The sequence below is a fragment of the Sciurus carolinensis genome, chromosome 6 (assembly GCF_902686445.1).
Source record: "Sciurus carolinensis chromosome 6, mSciCar1.2, whole genome shotgun sequence".
Taxonomy (NCBI): Eukaryota; Metazoa; Chordata; class Mammalia; order Rodentia; family Sciuridae; genus Sciurus; species Sciurus carolinensis.
Genome location: NC_062218.1, coordinates 35,581,546 through 35,603,369, shown reverse-complemented (window position 1 = coordinate 35,603,369; position 21,824 = coordinate 35,581,546).

Genomic DNA, 21,824 nt, shown 5'->3' with positions numbered 1-21,824 from the left:
ACATGAAAAAAAACAAGGGAATAAGGCACCAAAGACACACCAAGATGCTGCATCAACAGAATCCACTGACAACACAGTAGAAGAAATGTCAGCGAAGGAGTTTAGAATGAACCTAGTTCAGCTGATCTGTGAAATAAAGGATAGTATAAGAACTGAAATCAAAGAAAAAACATAGGAAGTGAAAGATCACTTTAATAAAGAGTTAGAGATTGTGGGAAAAAAACAGGCAGAAATTCTTGAAATGAAGTAATCAATAAATCAAAATAACAATTCAAAGATAAATATATTCAATGAATTATATTCAATGCATTTAAAATACCACTGTAATTGATGAGTGAATGTATAGATTCAAAACCTTGTGTAAGAGGCTTTTTCAAATGAAACATTTATTTTATTTCTAGAAAATTAAAAAAAAAATCAATGGAAAGCATGATCAACCGACTAGACCACATGGAAAATAGAACCTCAGGCAATGAAGACAAAATATATAATCTTGAAAATAAAGTTGAACATACAGAGAAGATGGTTAAAAAAAAAAACATGAATAGAACATCCAATAATATGGGATAACATGAAAAGACCAAATTTAAGAGCTATTAGGATAGACGAAGGAGCCGAGATACAAACCAATGGAATGCACAATCTTTTCAATGGTATAATATCAAAAAATTTCCCACACCTAAAGTATGAAATGGAAAATCAAATACAAGAGGCTAACAGAACACCAAATGTTCAAAATGACAGCAGACCCACACCAAGACACATTATAATGAGAATGACTAACACAGAGAATAAAGATAAATTTTTAAGGGTCTCGAGAGAAAATAATCAAATTAAATATAGGGGAAAGCAATCTGATCTCAAATGATTTCTCAACCCAGACGCTCAAATCTAGGAGATTCTGGAATAATATATTTTAAGCACTGACAGAAAGTGGATGCCAAACAAGAAATTTATATTGAGACAAATTAAGTTTCAGATTTGAAGATGAAATTAAAACCTTCCATGATAAACAAAAATTAAAAAAAAAATTAACAACTAGAAAACTTGAAATACAGAACATTCTGAACAAAATATTCCATGAGGATGAAATGAGAAAAAAAGTGAAAACCAGCAAAGAAAGAAACAATGCTAAAGGAATAGTCAAAGAAAAAACTAAGTCAAATTAAAAATGAGAAATAAATCAAATGACCAGGAACACAAATCATATCTCAATAATAACCTTGAATGTTAATGAACTAAACTCATCAATCAAAAGACACAGACTGGATTAAAAAACAAGACCCAACAATATGCTGTCTCCAAGAGACTCACCTCATAGGCAAAAGACACGAACAGACTGTAGGGGAAAGGATAGGAAAAACATATCACTCATATGGAGCCAAAGCTAATCAAAAGGGACAAAGAAACACATTTTATACTGCTTAAGGGAATTATACATCAACAAGACATAAAAATCATAAATATTTATGAACTGAACAATGGAGCATCTATGTACATCAAACAAACGTTTTTCAACTTCAAGAATCTAACAGACTACAACACAATAATGCTGGATGACTTTAACACACCTTTCACTACTGGATAGATCTTCCAAACAAAAATTAAATAAAGAAACTCTAAATCTAAGTAATGTAATCAATAATTTACACTTAACAGACATATGTAGAATATTTTATTCATCAATGAGTGAATATACTTTCTTCTCAGCTGCACATGGATCCCTCTCTAAATAGACCATATCTTATGCCAGAAAGATACCCTTAGCAAATACAAAAAACAGAGATAAAACCATGCATTCTATCAAATCATAATGGAATGAAATTAGAAATCAATGATAGAATAAAAATAGAAGCTACTGTAACACCTGGAGACTAAATAATACTCTATTGAATGATGAATGACTAACAGAAGAAATAAGAGATGAAATTTTTTAAAAAATGCTTACAGGTAAATGAGAATAGTGATAGAACATATCAAAATCTCTGGGACACCATGAAAGCAGCGCTAAGAGGAAAATTCATTGCAATGAGCTCATTCATTAAAAGAATAAAAAGTGAAAAAATATTACAACTCAAAGCCATAGAAAAAGAACAAATAAACACCAAAAACAGTAGAAGACAGGAAATAATTAAAATCAGAGTTGAAATCAATGAAATTGAAACAAAAGAAACAATTGAAAAAATTGACAAAACAAAAAGTTGATTCTTTGAAAAAATTGATAAAATTGATAAACCCCAAGCCATATTAATGAAGGGAAAAAGAGAGAAAACCCAAAATACTAAAATACATGAAGACAAAGGAATTATCATAATGGACAACACTGAAATACAGAAGATAATTAGAGACTATTTTGAAAATTTGTGCTCCAATAAAATAGAAAACCTGAAGATATCAGCAAATTTCTAGAGGCCCAGGAGGGCCTCAGGAGGGTATACATGAGTTAAACAGATCAATTATAAGTAATGAAATAGAAAATGCCATCAAAAGCCTAACCAATCAAGTAAAGCCCAGGACCAGATGGATTCTCAGCCGAGTTCTACAAGACCTTTAAAGAAGAATTAACACAAATACTCCTCAAAGTATTCCATGAGATAGAAGAGGAGGGAACCCTTCCAAACTCATTCTATGAGGTTAACTTCACCCTAATACCAAAATCAGACAAAGAACATCAAGGAAAGAAAACTTCAGACCAATATCCCTGATAAAAAATAGATGCAAAAAGTCTCAATAAAATTCTGGCAAATTGAAGAAAAATTATTTAAATGATAGTGCACCACAATCAAGTGGGGTTCATCCCAGGGATGCAAGGTTGGTTCAACATACAGAAATCAATAAATATAATTCATCACATCAGTAGACTTAAAAACAAGAATCACATGATTATCTCATTAGATGCAGAAGAAGCATTTCACAAAATACACCACCTCTTCATGTTCAAAACACTAGAAAAACTAGAGATAGTATGAACATACCTCAGCATTATAAAAGCTATATATGCTAAACCCAAGGCCAATATCATTCTAAATTGAGAAAAATTGAAAGCATTCCCTCTAAAAACTGGAACAAAAAAGGGATGCCTCTTTCACCATGTCCATTCAACATCATCCTTGAAACTCAGTCAGAGCAATCAGACAGACAAAAGAAACTAAAGGGATACAAATAGGAAAAGAAGAACTCAAACTATCACTATTTGCTGAAGACATGATTCTATATTTAGAAGAACCAGAAAATTCCACCAGAAAACTTTTAGAACTAATAAATGAATTCAGCAAAGTAGAAGGATATAAAATCAATACCCATAAATCAAATGAGTTTCTATACATAAGTGACAAATCCACTGCAAGAGAAAACTACCCCATTCATAGAACCTCACAAAAAATAAAATAATTGGGAATCAATCTAACAAAAGAGGTGAAAGATTTCTACAATGAAAACTATACAACACCAAAGAAAGAAATTGAAGAAGACCTTAGAAGATGGAAAGACCTCCATGCTCATGGATAGGCAGAATTAATACTGTTAAAATGGCCATCCTACCAAAGGTGTTATACCGATTTAGTGCAATACCTATTAAAATTCCAATGACATTCTTCATAGAAATAGAAAAAGCAATCATGAAATTCATTTGGAAAAACGAGACCCAGAATAGCCAAAGCAATCCTTAGCAAGAAAACTGAAGCAGGAAGCATCACAATATCAGACTTAAACTATACTACAGACCAGTAGTAACAAAAATGACATGATATTGGCACCAAAACAGACACAGAGACCAATGGTACAGAATAGAAGACACAGAGGCAAACCCACATAAACTCAGTTATCTCATACTAGACAAAGGCACCAAGAACATACATTGGAGAAAAGATAGCCTCTTCAACAAATGGTGCTGGAAAAGCTGGGAATCCATATATTGCAAAATGAAATTAAATCTCTCAAAAAGTCAACTCAAAGTGGATCAAGGACCCAAACAATAAAACAGAGACCCTGCACCTAATAGAAGAAAAATTAGGCCCAAACATTCATCATCTGGGCTTAGAATCTGACTTCCTTAATAAGACTCCTAAAGCACAAGAAGTAAAGTTATGAATCAATAAATGGGATGGATTCAAACTAAAATGTTTCTTCTCAGCAAAAGAACAATCAATAATGTGATGAGAAAGAGTCTACAGATTGGGAGAAAATCTTTACCACATGCACCTCAGATAAAATATCGATCTCCAGAATATACAAAATTCTCAAAAAACTTAACACCAAAAAAAAAAGAAAAGAAAAAAAAAACCAACAACAACAACAACAAAAAACCAACCAATAAATGGGCTAAAGATCTGAGCAGGTACTTCACAGAAAAAATACAATCGATTAACAAATATATGAAAAAATGTTCAACATCTCTAGCAATAAGAGAAATGCAAATCAAAATGACACTGAGATTTTATCTCACTCCAATCAGAATGATAATCATCAAGAATACAAGCAATAATTAAGGTTGGTGAGGACTCATTCCTTACTGGTGGGACTGCAAATTAGTATCACCACTCTGGAAAGTAGTATGGAGATTCCTCAGACAACTTGGAATGGAACCACTATTTGACCCAGTTATCCCACTTCTTGCTTTATACCCAAAGGACTTAAAATACATATATTGCTACAGTTATGCAGTCACATCAATGTGTATAGCAGCTCAATTTACAATAGGTAAACTATGGAACCAATCTAGTTGTCCTTTAAAGATGAATGGATAAAAAAATGTGAGATATGTATATATGTATATATATACATGTATACATATATATATATAATATATATATATATATATATATATATATGATGGAATATAACTCAGCCTTAAAGAAGAATTAACTTATGACATTTGCTGGTAAATGAATGGAGTTGGAGTATATCATGCTAAAGGAAATAAGCCAATGCCAAAAAACGAAAAGCCAAATGTTTTCTCACAATGGGGTCAGCTAGTGAAGACTAGAGTGACTTTAGATTAGGTAGAGAGAGTGAAGTGAAGGGAGGGCGTATGGGAATAGGAAAGATAGTAGAATTAATTAGACGTTATTACCATATATATATTTTTATATATATTTATATATATAGTTATATATATATATTTGTATATATATAGATATATCTATCTATATATATATCTATATATATATAAAACTATAGGACCAGTGGGATTCTATATCCTGTATAACCAGAAGAATGAGAAATTATACATCATTACATATGCTATATCAAAGTACATTCTACTGTCATATATAAATAATTAAAAAAAATAAAAAAGAATAAAAAGTGCCAGGACAATATGGCTTTATGGTGAATTCTACCAAAAAAAAAAAATTAAAGAATTATCTATCCTCAAACTCTTTCAAATAATTAAAGAAGAGGGAAGTTTTCTGTATTCATTCTATAAAACCAAAATGACCCCAGTGACAAAACCAGACCAGGAAGTTCCAAGGAAATAAAACTGTAGGTCAATACAGATACCTAATGAATAGAGATGCAAAAAAATCAACAAAATACAAGAAATTCAAATTCAACAATACATTAGAAAGGTCATATATCGTAATCAAATGATATTTATTCCAGAGAAGCAAGTAAGTTTAATATTTGCAAATTAATAAAAGAAGTACATTATTATCAGAATGAACAAAAACTACATGATCATACAATTCATGCAGAGAAAACATATGACAACATTCAACATCCTTTCACAACAGAAATATTGTAACAAATTTCACACAGAAGTGATGTACCTCACCACAATAAAAGCCACAAATGACAAGCCAACATTATGCCCTAAAGTGGGAAAATTGGAAAGTTTTCCTAGAATATCAAAACAAGAATGCTCACTCTTAGTATTTCTGTTCCACATAATACCAGAAATCTTAGTAAGAGCAATTAGGCATGAAGAAGAAATAAAAAAACATCCAAATTGTAAAGGAAGAAGTTAAATAGTTTGCGTATAACATGATCTTGTATATTAAAAAAATCCCTAAATATTTCACAAAAGCTATTATAATAAACTCAGTAAAGTTGCCAAACATAGAATCAACTTAGAAAAATCACTTGTATTTCTATATGCTAACAAAGAACTTTCAGAAAAAGAAACTAAGGAAACAATCTCATTTATAATAACATCAAAAAGAATAATTAGGAATAAATTTGACAGGAGGTGAAAGAGCTGTACACTAAAATTTTAAAACATTGATGAAAGCCATCGAAAGACAAAAGTAAATGGAAGATACCCAATGTTCATGAATTGGAGAAGTTAATAGTGTTAAAATATCCCTATTACCCAACGTGATCTAAATTTCAGGTAATTTCTATCAAAATTCCAATAATACTTTTAACTAAAATAGAAGAAACCCTGAAGTGTTACTTGTTCAATAGCCAAATCCATCTTGTGAAGGAAGAACAAAACTAAGACATCCCAAGATTTGATCTCTAAATATATTTCTAGAACACATAGAATTTAATAACTTCTAAGTACATTTACTACTAATTAATTAATACATATTATATTAAGTAAGCCTGGAGGGAATGTTGTGATTTCTGGGGTAACCATTAAAAGAATATCATATGATGAACCACAAAAAAGCTAACAGAGGGCAAACAATAAAATCATTCGATTTTTCAAAAGAAGTTGAAAAGTAGAAAATGGGGAAGAATAGATGGTACAAGCAGCAAAGAGTGAAATAGCAGATTTAAACCTGAATAATGTAAGTGGTTTATAATAGATTTAAATTAGATGTAAAGGTCAATTAAAATATAAGAACTGTCCAACTGAATAAGAAATGGACAACTTCATGCCTGTTTCAAGAGACACAACTTAAACATAAGATCTCATAAAGACATAAAGTAAATGGATGGAGACAGATGATGGATAAAGAAAGTGTTGTGTATATACACAGTAGAGTTTCACTCAGACATAAAGAATGGAATTATGGTACTGCTGGCAAATGGATGGAACTGGAGAATATCATGCTCAGTGAAATAAGCCAGACTCAGAAGGCCAAAGGTCCAATGTTTTCTCTTATGCATAGAAGCTAAAGGAAAATGAGGAGAAAAGTAGGGGGAGATATCATGAAAATAGAAGGGAGATCAGCAGAGTAGAGGGATGGAGGGGATCACGAGGAGGTACAGAAAAAGGGGGAAACTGTAGAATGAAATTGACCAAATTATACTATGTACATACATGAATATGCCACAGTGAATTTCAGTTTTATATCTATAAAGCCCCAATTTTTAAAAAATAAGAAATAAGTAGAAGGAAGACAAGTAAAGTAGTGGAAAGGGAACAGGTGGAGGGAAGAAGGGAGAGAAAGAAATACTGGGGACTGAAATGGAGCAAATTATATTCCATGCATGTATGATTATATTAAGATCAACCCCACTATTATGTATAACCAAAACACGCTAATAAATTCAGTCTGTAAAAAATTAAAAGCTAAATAAAAAAATAATAATAATGAAACTTTTTAAAAATAGATCTATGTGTAGATGATTTATTCTACAGAATATTTTATCAGCAAAAAAATGTGATTTATATAAGTAAAGTTTTTCTTTTTTGAAAAACAAAACAACAAAAAGATATTCTATAAAGGAGTTAAGGAATGATCAAGGAAACATTAAGATTTGCCATTTTATCATGATAAAAAAAGTTAATTAATCTAGAAGATATGCTTATTCTAACACAGCACCATCATAGGCTCTACATATGTCAAAGTAGTATGACCTCCCCAAATGACAAAAGATAAAGGAAAAAGACGAAATCCTCAATTATGTTGGAAGATTTTAATGCTCTTCTCACAGTAATTCATAGAGCCACCAATCAAAAATCAATAGAACGTATAAGATTTGAAGACTATTATGCCCAAATTTGACCTAATTGAAATACATAAGAAACTACAGTCAAAACGTTTATACACACACACACACACACACACACACACACACACATATATATATATATATATATTTTTTTTTTTTTTAGTTGTAGGTGGACACAATAAGTTTATTTTACTTTTATGTGGTTCTGAGGATCAAACCCAGGGCCTCGCTTGTGCTAGGCAAGCATGCTAGCAATGAACCACAACCCCAGCCTGCCACAACATTTTAATAAACACTTTTTCAAGTGCACATGAAACGTTTAACATATAGTAGTAAATAATCATTTTTTGGGTCATAATGTCAGTCTTAACAAATCAGAGATAGACATACATGTATTTTCAAACAACAGTGAACTTCTGCTGTATATGTGCATTCCAAAATACTTGGAAACTGAGTGATGTACTTCTAAATTATCTATGGAACAAAGAAGAAAATGGGAAATTAAAAATTTTTAGCTTGAGAAAGAAATGTGACATATCATATCTTAAAATGCAACTAAATCAAAGTTAAAACCTAAAATACATGCATTAGGGATAAAAGAGGTAAAAACAAATGATCCAAGTATATAGTATTATAAAAAATTATTGGTTAAATAAAAAGAAAATAAAAATAAGAGCAGAAATTAATAAAACAGAAAAAAATATGCTAAAGAGAAAAATCAAGAAAAACAAAAACTGGAGCTTAAAAAAAGGACTAATTAAATTGAGAAACTTTAAGACTAAAAAAGAATAATTATTAATAATATCAATTTTTAAGATCAAAAAATAGTCATAGAAACATAATTCGAACAACTTTGGTTCACAAAATGGGTGGGAGGGGTAAAAAATTATCAGGAAAACATTTCGTTTAAAAGCACTCCATCAAAGACGACACAGGAAAATAGATGATCTATATAGTCCTGTTTCTATTAAATGAAATCTACATTTCATTAAGTCTTACACTTTCCACCTTCTGAAAGATGAAGAAACACTTCCAACTTGAAAAACATAATCTTAATATTAAATGTTGATGAACTTTCTTCAAGAATGGAAAATTACAGGCTAATCTCTCATAAACATAGTCACGAAAACACTAAACATATTAGCAATTTAAACACAGATATTCCCAAACTGCATTTATTCTCCAAAGGTAATGGTTATTTGAAGAATATTCTAAAAATACCTGACCTTTCTACTTTAAAATTGTCAGTGCCTTGAATGACAATGAAAATTTAGAAAATTCCTTTCTATATTAAAAAGAGAGAAAGCAACATTATAACTAAATGAAAAATGTGATCCTGAGCTGATCCTGACTGGAGAAAAAAATCAATAAAGATATGATAAAACAACTAACTATTGAAATATGAATAATATCGACTGTATAGTAAATGAAATCACTATCAATTGTTAAAATTTCTGTAATGATAACTGTATTGGGATCCAGAATAGACTATGTATAAAATGTGAAATCTCTGCTATGTGATATTTGTTGTCTTGCATGTATCTATTAAAAGAAAAAATTGTTACAGATTTAGTTATAGATCTAGTTGGCTTTTATTTGTGATTCATGGAGAGTGTCAGCCTCCGTTCCATAAAATAGAAAGAGGATTCCTACTGTGCAATAAGCAGAATGACGGGTTTTTCAATAAGAAAACAGAACAATGGGGGGCGGGAAATGGTTAACATCAGGTTATTTGCTTAATCCTTTTTGTAAAGGATCAAGCAAAAGGGACTTTCTTATTATGCTGACTAAAGTAAACTAAATCTCACAGTTTTTAGGAAAAAAAACTTGTCTGTTTTGCTACCTGCTTACTTTAAGCTTCAGTTGGATTATGTGGTATTTAGCACATTTTGGTTTGGTCTGGTCTTTTGGGGCCCTTTGCTGGAGCTCAGTCCAAAACAATAACCTTCATAATTTTTGCTAAGCTAAGAGAACATTGTTTTTATAAATAAACTACTTTTATAAATAAACTACTTTCCATTCTACCTTCAACTTACCAATTGGAAAAACTGAAGAAGATATCCAGGTGATTAATAAATATTTGAAAAAGTGTTAACATCTCTAGTAATTAGAGAAATGAAAATTAAAACAACTCTAAGATTTCATCTTATTCCAATTAGAATGACTATTATCAGGAACACAAGCAATAATAGATGTTGGTATGGATGTAGGGAAAAAAGACACACTTTTACATTGCTGGTGGAGTTGCAGATTGGTGCAGCCACTCTGGAAAGCAGTGTGGAGAACCCTCAGAAACTTGGAATGGACCCATCATTTGACCCAGTTATTCCACTCCTCGGTTTATACCCAGAGGACTTAAAATCAGCTTACTATAGAGATGCAGCCACATCGGTGTTATAGCAGCTCAATTCACAATAGCTAGATTGTGGAATCAGCCTAGATGCCCTTCAACAGATGAGTGGATAAAGAAACTGTGGTATATATACACAATGGAATAATATTGAGCCATAATAAAGAATAATATTATGAACTTTGCAGATAAATGGAAGGAAATAGAGAGTGTCATGTTGAGTGAAATAAGCCAAGCCCAGAGAACCAAAGGCGGAATGTTTTCTCTGATAAGCAGATGACGATACATAATGTGGGTGGGGGGTGGATAAGAGAAGAATGGAGGAACTTTAGATTACATATATGGAAATGAGAGGGAGAAGGAGGCGGGGATATGAAAGATGGTGGAATGAGACAGACCTCATGACCCTATGTACATGTATGATTACACGAATGGTATGACTCTATAGAGTGCACAACAATAGAAACGAAAAGCTGTACCCCATTTGTGTACAATGAATCAAAATGCAGTCTGTAAAAATAAAGCACAAAAAAATAAATTTAAAAAAGGAAAAGAAAATTTGGAGACTGTAAGATCGCAGAAGACCAATTAGGCACATCTCATGACACCAAGGAAAGGCTTGTGAGACCCCCTTTCCCGTGCGACAGCATATGAAGGTGTCCCATTCAAGCCATCAATAGAGTTTTGCATGGTGAGCTGGCACAAGGCCTTTCACACCCACCCATTCTGCTGTATAATTGTTGTTCCTGTTGGTTTTCTTATGAATTACCCTGGAGAGAAAAACAGAAAAGGCATTTTTATTCAGGCATAGTTTCACTCAACCATCTAATCTTTGAAGAATAATAAAATCACAGTTTTGTGACTCAAATTCTCTGGTATTTTGCTGTTGTTGTTGTTGTTGTTTTACTGAGTTCTCTGACATATATATCTCTGGTCCCCAGGGACTAGAAGTAACAATACCCACTAATCCCTAAATGTCAGCTATAGGAGAAGCCATAGAAACCAAGCATTAATTTATTATATTAGTGCTTGAGGCAAGTTCAATTTCAGTCCGAATGCAAATCTTTTTCTCACAGTAACATAAATTGTATTCTTTACATCTGGGATCCAAACAAATTAGAAGGCTTACTTTACAATAGAAATTCAAAAGAATTTGAGCACGTTTAAAGTTTCTTAAGATGGCAGAGGAATATAGGGAAAGTATCTGGTTAAATACACATAGTTAAGGGATCAAATTTATTTCCATTGAAAAGGTTACATGAATTTCTAGTGAACATAATAATTGGGCATATGGCCTTATTTCATCCATCTCTCATTACAACAGTGCAGAATAAAACATTATGAGCCCAAGGTAAGCAGTGAAGAGATCTCAATAGATAGAACATTTCAACAATTTTGGGGAAATAGCGGCAGGAGAAATGGTACCTGACTTACAACAGCAGAGGAAGCTAAATGCTGAAAGGCACTCGGCAGCAAGTACTAAAAAGAGGAATTTTCACCTACAGAATCCTGTAGAGGCCAAGAACTTGGAGGACTAGGTGACTTCAACTCAGTTACATCCCCATCTTCCTCCAGTGGGAAACAGCCAGGATCATCAAAATCCTTCTCAAAGAATAAAGAGCATCAGAAATGGAAAATAGGGAGATAGTCATAGAAATTATTCCCCTTCATTTATTTTTTCTCCTCTTCATTTCTTGAAAATACATATGATAGTTTAAATTGTATTCTCAACCTTTAAGATTATGCCCAAGGAGACTTTTTTAAAATTTTATTTCTTTTCCACATTTGTATTGATGCACTATAATTGTACATAATGATAAGTTTTGTTATGTATTCATACGTGCATACAATAGAGCAATTTAAATTGGCCAGTATCACTCCCCGGCATGTCCCCCACCCCTCTCTCCCAGTCCTTTGTCCCTTCTCTCTACTGATCTCCCATTCCCTAGTAGACTTCTTAGATACTCTTTCCTCCTAACCACTCCACCTTCTCATGAAATTTATTACCTAAAAAATATTGTGCATTTGTCTACATGTTGTCTGTATATCTGTGCTTTATACATATAAATAAAAAAGGTATAGAGTTTACTTTTTTTTTTTTTTTTTTTGTACCAGGCAGGAGTTAGAATAACTTTTTCAAAGTCAAAAGTTAAATTTGAAAAACTAAAAAACTCTTATAACTTAATTTTGTAATGTAATTTTGTAACTTCACAATTATTTCTGAGCAAATTTTAATGTAACTTATTTACATACATATAGTAATGTATAAAATCAATATGTAAAGTGGTAACAAAAATACAGTGATAGCTTCTAAAACAATTTTTATAAAAGTATTATAATATAAAAATTAAATGTCTCAAGAACTATTTTTAGGGAACTTAATATTTGACTCTTGTTTCATAAGAGAGAATAACGTTTAACTTTATGAGCTGCTAGATACCCATTTGGTTATTGTTGACATTTTTATTTTAGAATTTGACATATTGATGAACCAAATAACTTCTATAGACTAATAACTATTCTAAATAACTGTGGGATAACTCCCAATAAAATTATTTTTGTTTGATTCTCTAAACTTAAGTCATACACAAAACACTAAGGATCAAACACAAATATCTCCAACAAATTCAGTGTCGACCAATAGACAGAAGTAGGTGAACTCTTGCAATATGCCTTCAAGATTAAAAAAAAAACAAAAAACAAAAAAAGCAATATGTTCACCATAGTTTTACAACATTGATCTCATATACATTTTGTGTATTTTCCAGGGACTCATGTCCCTTACGTAATATCTAAGAAACCTCAACAGGACAAATTAAATTTTCCAAAATGATATTATATAAGGTAGGGTTGAGTTTCACAGGGCCACAAACATTGTAATACCTAAGAATTTTTCAACACCACTGACAACAACGAATTTCTGTCCTTTTTAAAAAAAAAAAAATTTGTTTAGTTGTTGACGTACCTTTATTTTATTCATTTATTTATACGTAGTGCTGAGAATTGAACCCAATGCCTTACACATGTGAGGTAAGTGCTCTACCACTGAGCCACAACCCTAGCCCCCCAGTGTCTGTCCTCTTGAGGGAAATACCATTCTTAACAAATGCATAGCTTGAACCCCGAATATTGTGGAGTTTTTATGACATCTGTAGCATAAATATCTGAGAGCGAGATAAAAGCAAGTAGCAAGCACTAAGAAATGTGAAGATTTTTTAAAGAGAAAGAAAACCAGCTGTAATGTAAAACCAACTGGTAGGAAAGACTGAAATAGTAGCTTTGGTTTGTTGCTTTGAACCTTCTGTTCCTATTTTTTAAAACCTTCATAACAGATTAGCTTAATAAAATAAATATTGTAATAAAATGTTAAATTAAACTACAGAAGATGCATATTAGATTCCTGCATTTCTTTAATCTAGTTTATACAAAGGCTATATTTCTGATTTTACATAAAATTTTATCAGTCTATTGAAGAAAAACAAGCATACCAGGATGTCTTGAGGTGGCCTGTGGATACCAAAAGACAATAAAAAAGCAAAGTAAGCAAGTTCTGCCAAAAGTAGAAGACCTCTAATTCCTTTTCTACCAATTATTTATTGTATTACCTTAGTTAATAGCTTAAATGCCCGTGGCCTTAAATTCTATTTTATGAATAATACGTTACTTGCATAAAAATGGGGCCTAAACACTGAAGCTTTCAATGTCCTTTCTAGCTGAAAGAAAATAATTCTACAACTCTCAGTCTTATCTGTCTCCCACTACTTACTAACACCTTTTGATTCAACAGATCTCAGATCAAATGTTTGTCTTCCACCCTTTCCTAACCTCCAATTCTAATTCCACCCTTCACACTTTCTCATATCACCCTATTATTTTTATGGCACACATCTGGTTTATAATGTACTTTTTTGGTGTGTTTAATAAAAATCAGGTTTGCCTAGTATAGTGTAAGCATGCTCTTGAGATCAAGAATAACATTTATTTTATTCACAATTATATTCAGATTTTAAAATGCACCTAAAAAACAGACTTTTTAAATACTTCCAGTGTGAGGGTGTTTGGGAAATAGCTTGAGTTCACTTTCTAATTTAAGATCAAATTTTCAAAGATAGATAAGAGAACAGGGCTTTTATCAGGACATAAAAGAAATACTAAACACAGCTAAAAGACCAGTTCCATTTTTTAAAGCGTTGGAAAAACATATCATCTCATGTGAGACTAGAAAAACAACTTCTTTTAAAGAAAAAACTTTTAAAAGATGACATGAAAGTGGAAGAGAAACTACTAGGGAAGGAGAATAGAACCAGGGAAAGGAGAGTGTTAGAGGGGAGAGCGAGCACATTATATACAAATATGGAAATGTCACAATTAAACCCATTCAATTGTACAATTAAGATTCACAAATAATTATATTGAAGAAATCAGGAAACCTGATTCAACAGAAGTTGAATTTTTGTTACAAGATTGTTTCTTTCAGTATTTATAAAAAGTACAACTCTTCAGCGTTTAGTTATTTAAAAAACTGTCCTTCCCAAACACTTTAATGTGTTCCTTTTCTTTCGTTTTCCCCTCTTCTTTGGCCACAGTTCTCGTATTTGCAGAAGTATGATTTGTAAGAACTGCTGTCTTTCACTGCTGGATTAGATGTGCTAAACACAAGCTGTTAATGGGATTGTCAGACTTCCAAGCGTTTGACTGAGACAATCTTCCTCCTTGAAAAACTAGAAAAGAAAAATGCTATTTCTTTGTGTAATCCGCACCTCAAAGCAGTTTTTTCTCTCACTGACTTTCACCCTTAGGCTACTGCTAAAACTTGAAGTGGTTCTCATGCCCCAACACACACTTTCTCCTTGGCCTTGAAGCCACAAGCCTAGACAGGACTCCAGTAATCTCTGACCTGGGCTAATGTCTTCCTTCTTTCCATGCTTCAGGTATTGCCCTCTGCCTAGAAGATCACATTACTTGCTATCATCAGCTTTCAGTAGTTTTCCACAGCCTCAGAATTCAGAATAAAATTTTTCCCTCAAAGCACTTTGTCAGAGCTATTTCGAGGACTCTGCATCTCCCTTCAATTGCTTTTATTGCTTCATTTATTAGCTACTCACAACCCGGAGAATATACTGTTCAATACAGTTCTCTCCAAGCTCTCTCAGCAGTCAGACCTAAACTTAGAATGGCCTTTCTTTCTCAACCTCCTCTTGTTGGTAGATCCTAGTGTTCCTACACGAAGGAAGCTGACCTTCTTTGGAAGCATGATTTCTAGCTTCCTCTTTCCATACCACTCTAGGTAGGAGTTAAAACACTTTTAATGGATATTAATTTATTATGTTAACTTTTGCAATTGCTGGTGACAGCATGAAGCTCATAGAAAGGTCATGGGCACCCTTGATATAATTGTCTGCTGGGCTCAAGATGAACATCAGCCCAGATAAGTGGTCTAGATGAACTGAACAGTACCCTATCCTATTGAACAGTGCTATCATACAGTTTGTGAAAGTGTTGGAATGTGTTTCCCTCCCAAGATTTGCTTGCAAGGCAAGCACTCTATCAGCTGAGCAATCTCCCCAGCCCGATTTTCTTTTTTTTTTTAATTTTTTACTTTTACAGACTGCATTTTGATTCATTTGTAAACAAATAGGGTACAACTTTTAGTTTCTGTGGTTGTACACGATATAGAATCACACCATTCGTGTAATCATACATGTACATAGGGTAATGACATCTGTCTCATTCCACATCTTTCCTACCCCTGCTCCTCCCTCCCCCCACTTCCCTCTACACAATCCAAAGTTCCTCCATTCTTTTCTTACTCCCCTACCCCCATTATGTATCATCATCCACTTGTCAGAGAAAACATTCGGTCTTTGGTTTTTGGGGATTGGCTTATTTCACTTACTATGATATTCTCCAATTTCAGCCATTTACCTGCAAATGCCATAATTTTATTCTTCTCTGTGGCTGAATAATATTCTATTGTGTGTATATGCCACAGTTTCTTTATCCATTCATTTGTTGAAGGGCATCTAGGTTGGTTCCAATTATTTTTTGTTTTTTTAATCACAAAACTTATAGATTACTTGTTCGTAAAGTAGCACAAATATAATAAAAATATCATAAGCAAAAAAGATAATTTAACTCATGGAATTATGAGATACAAGGGAAATAACTGCAGGGCCTCAGGAGAAACATCTGCATTCTCTGGGGCCGCAGGGTCTCACATCCATACATCTTCAAGTTCCATCTCATTTTTCCCTGGGGAATGGGATTCTGCTTCTCTTTGTAGGTAGCTCAGTCAAGTTTTATGTTATGCTTATCTAGAGTCTGTGAGTCCCACTCATGAAATACAGTCCACTCACCCAGTCCAAACTTATCATCCTTGTCCAAAGGATGGACTCACGAGATCTGAAGCCAACTAAGCAGGTCCTGTAGGAACAGTTTTTCTTCAAGAAAGCATAGGGACAAGACAAACTAGAGGCAGAGAGAATAACCTAGATTTTTCAAGGTTATATATAAATACTAAAGAAATACTATAAATATTAAAGAAATACTTCTGAAACATAATTGGCTTTTTGTTTGTTTGTTTTCTGTCTTCTCATTCCAACAGATTGTAAATTTCATAAAAACAGGATTTCTTTTCCTACAGTATTGTTTACTCCCTCAGTACCTATAACAGTGCCTTGTAGTAAATTTTTGTGTAATGAGTGAATAACAACCTCTGAATGGTAGTAATTGTAATGAATATCACCTAAAAACAAGGGAATGAGTGACCAATTGTACAAGGTTGGTTTTAATTCTGTGATAGATTTTCTATCATTGTCAGAATCTCTTGCTTTATTTTTCTATTGAACTATCATTTTCAAATGAAGTTCTTGAAAAAACTGACCAACATTATTAACTCTGAATATTTAATGCTAGCATAAAGCATAGCACTTAATGGGTGAATGTTATGAAATGACTAAAATAGATGAATCAAGATACTCTTGCCCCTATGGCATTTCTAAAGCCACAAATTACTACCCAGATATTAGACTGTTCTTGTTGTCCTAGTGGAACTTTAGGAAAATTATCTTGGTAACAATATTCAAGATGCATAAGACAATAGGAGGTCAAGAGTAAAGTAGGAAGCTGACCCTTGAGTTTAGATAAGCCTCATCTGACCTCTGTAGGCTTTTTTCCTTGTTTCTACCCAAAGGTTCTATGTAAGAATTTCATCCAAGTTTCTCAGTAAGTCCTAGAGGGGGTAAAACTTGCACAAGTTTGTCTTGTTTTGATTCTCAAACTAGATTTGAATTACTGCCTATGCTATACTAGTTTTGAAATAGGAAACTACTATTGATTGGATCTTGCATGTCCCCTAAAGGCCTGTGGTTAAGATCATGTTCCCCAAGATAGCATTATTGGGAAATGATGGAGTGCTTAGAGGAGGGGTCCTTGGGAACTACTGGATCAGAAGGGTTATGCCCTTGAAGTTTATGCCTTTTCCTATTCTGCCTCCCCAACTTGTGATGTGATTGGTTTGCTTCACTACATGTTCTTTCCATGATATACTGCTTCACCACAGGACCAAGACAATGAAACTAATTGATCATGAACTAGGACATCCAAATCTCTCAGTCAAAATAAATCTCTCATTATAATTTACCTCAGGTATTTTATTATAGTAACAGAAAGCAGACTAACACAGAGCCTGCATAGCAGTTTATTTTCTTTTCAATCCAATGAATTATCAAAGGATTTATTACATCTAATATTATCATTTTGTTCAAAATTCAACAGATATACAAATAAAAATAATTCTTAAAATACTTTGTTGCCAAAAAGATTGTTGTCTTTTATGACAAATCTACAAGAACCACCATAGTAAAAGTTGGCTAAGGATACATATGTATAGACATACTATAAAATTCAGAAATTTTCCTACAAGTCATTATGTGTAGAAAAGTCAATTCAATAAATATTTGTATAATTTTATGTTAATCAAATATGAAAATTAATATTATTCTGGCCCTGTCTTTAAGGATCTTTGAATCTATTAGGTGGAGTAAATGATAATAGGAAATAATGAAGCATTATCTTCATACCTGCCAATATTAGATGAGTTCCTAAAAAGAACTATATAAGTTTCAAGAATGGAAAAATTGGGCTGGGGTTGTAGCTCAGTGGTAGAGTGTGTGCCTCACATGTGTGAGGCACTGGGTTTGATCCATCCTCAGAACCACATAAATGAATAAAATAAATAAAATAGTTATTTGTTCATCTACAACTAAATTAAAAAAAATAGAAGCATTTAGAATGGAACATGAAGAAGAGATATACAATACACTAATATTTCAAAAATTGGAATAAGGAAATAAAAAGATTTAAGGAAGAAATATAATGGCAGGAAAAACTGTAGCCAATTTTGAGGAACAACATGTTGTCTAATTTGCCCAGATAGTAGAGTATGCAAAAGAAAGGAGAAAAGTAAGTCTAAAGGAATTAACATAGGACCAGATTTCTAAGAGTTTCAAATAATTGATATTGAAATGTTGTTACTAATTTGGTATCTTCCTTAAAAGGACAATATTGAGATTTTATGTAGGGTTTAATAACTTAAAGGTGAGCTAAAAAGTGAATAAACTGGAAGAGTAGTTTAGGAAGGACTGTAGGAGTCTGAAGGCTCGGAGGGCAGTTAAAGTCTCTGGTATAACCTTCAAGGTGTGAGTTCATAGGACTGGAATGGAGCCACAGACATTATGGAAAGGTGGAAGAGATGGGGAATGCATAAACAAGAGATAACGCAGAAACAAACAAGACTTAACATCTGAAAGGAGGGGAGAAGTAGGGGAAGGATGATGATATAGTTTGAATATTATTAAATAAACATTACAAAACTGAGACCAGTGAACTAAGAAGCAATCCACCCAAAGGTGATTCATAAACCCATGGAAGTAGATGAAATCACTAACTAAAGAAAAGAGGCTAGAGTTAGAATCTCAGGTGGGTGTAAGGAAAGAATCAGGTGGAAGCCAAAGAGGAGTTTTCTCAGTGTCCAGAGAAATGCAGGTCTTGTATAGTGTCTAGGAAACCAGTAGTGGATTGAGAAGAGGTGGTTCCATTAAACCATTAGGGAGTCAGTGGTGATCATTCAAAGAATGATCATGTAGGTTGCTTGTATTTTTAGCTCAGATTGAGAAGAGTAAAGTGAATGAGGAGAAGATAGCAAGACATCAAATGCAGTTTACTTATTTTATTTAGAAAATATTTCTAACAATTTTAATAATAAAGAAAAAAGAGCATGTTAGCCTGAGGTCCAAAGAAGCTTCTATTTCCTCCATATTTGACAGTGTGCATCCATGATACCCCAAGTGAAATAGTTCAATTTCCCATTGCACTTTATCTATTCACATATTGTCTGACAAAGCACACTCTTTGGGTTTATGAAATAAATGGGGTCATTAGCCTTGGTTCTAATGAGAAATGATATTATTTTTTGCTGTAACAATCGGTTGATATACGTATACTTAGCATGTGAAAAGGCTTTCAGATAGTCAGAAGTTTCCACTGTTCATTATCTTATATTTAGTGTTATTTTCTTGGTAGAAAATATCATTTGGCTGTGAATCTATCATCATTAGAAGAGGAATAATGGTTTGTAACAGAGTACATATTCTCCTTCTGGAAAAATGATAATTGCTCCATCTTAACTTTCCATGTCCTGGCCCTAATATCCTTCTGCACTCTTCTATTCCTTTACAATTATAGCCTTTCTCTACTTGTTGGTCCCTAGCAACTTTCCATGTTATGAAAATACAGGGCATTTTTTGTGAAAAGTATTCCATGTCACCAGCCAACACTATAGAAGCCCTGCGGTTGCTGAAACAGCTCAGCTGGAAAACTTCAGAGCACGCTTGTTTCTCAGCAGCACATATCCAAACGTTGTTTAGAGAGCATCTATATTCTTTGCACACCCAGAGGCAGAATTCAGCACAGTTGCATACAAATATTTGATTCCTAGCCCTGAAGCCCACTCCTTAGTCCCAAATAAAACTACTCCTACTTCCCAAAGCCAACTGGACACTGGTTGTATTTATCAGGCCAGAAATCTCCCCCTCTGGAGTGCAACATTTTCTGTAACGGACCTGCTAGTAAATATTTTAGGCCTTGCAGGCTATATATAGTGTCTGTTGCAACTCTTTCACTCTGTTGTGGTACAAAAGCAGCCACAGGCTATTACTAATTGTGAGACTTAAATCCAATAAAAAAACATTATTTATGAAAACCAGCAGCAGGCTAGCTTTGCCTCACTGATTTGTAGTTTGCAAATCTGTGCTCCAGGAAAGGCCTCATGAGTGGGATATATCATTTAACTATTCTTGTGGACCCAAGATGGGGAAACCAACTACATCATTGAAAAGATGCTATATTCACAGTTGATTCATGGTCAGTTCTGGTATTTGGATCAGACGTTTGCATTCCATGTCAAGGACTTCCCCGTACTACCTTTCATTCTTTCTGCCTGTGCTTTTTCTGTGCAGTGCAAACCACCATCTCATTCTTAGTCCTTCCCATGGCTCATGTTAATCCATTCTACAGGCTTCTGATTTTATATCTCTCTAGGTGATGTCTTCTGGAATTTGCACTCAACGCCAAACACCTCAAACTCAGGAGAAAAGTATTTGATCTTAGGACTTCCAAGATCAACCAAACAAGTATACCTGCTTACATAAGATACTTTTTCTTTCCCTTTTATCTAATATTTCTTCTTTATATCCATTCTCTCAGGCACTTAAGGATGATGCTGGGACACCAGCCCTAAGCTGTCTTCAACTCTGGTGTACAGCAGTGCACTACTTTGCTTTTGTCCTTAGTCTCAAATTACAATCTTTAAAGTCCTAATACCTTAGAGGCGAAAGAAGACAGACCATTTGCTGATGATCTATATTTTGTCTCTGACTTACTTTCGCCTTGTAAAAGTTACTACCAAGCATGTTAATGTGCCTTTGAGTGGTAGTTTTCCGTTTGTGCATCAAAGAATCTTTACACCAGCTAAGATCATTATTTCTCACCACATGGTGGAAATTTAAGTAGTTTGAGAAATATTTGTTTTAGCTGTTTTCCATATTGGTGATATAATGAAAAGTTTGACAGTTCAGAGATCACATGGTTAATTAGCACAGGATCAACATAATATAAATCTCCACATTCTCAGTCTCTTCCCTATTTCTATTGCACTATTTTGTTCTGCTTTACCTTAATATAACAGCCATATTAGCCAATATCAAACTGTATTGTGACTGTTTCATAGAAGTATACTCATCATCAGTCATAAAGATCCCAATAGACCATTGTTAATTCAAATCTCTGCAAATTAAATTTTCTATTTGATTTTGCAGGTATATAGAAACATTTTTTTTCTAATGAACTTGTATCCAGTAACCTAAGTAAATTTATCTATTAAATCTAAGGCTTGTCTTTCAGTTCTTGTGAATTTTCTTCATAAACAATCATGTTGTTTGCAAATAATATATTTTAAATTTCCATAAGTATGCTATAATAAAAAAAATCAATACATGTGTTAATTAAATGGACACAGGTCTAAGGAGGAAAAATGAAAAGCAATTATTCTATAAGGTTTATAAATAGATTC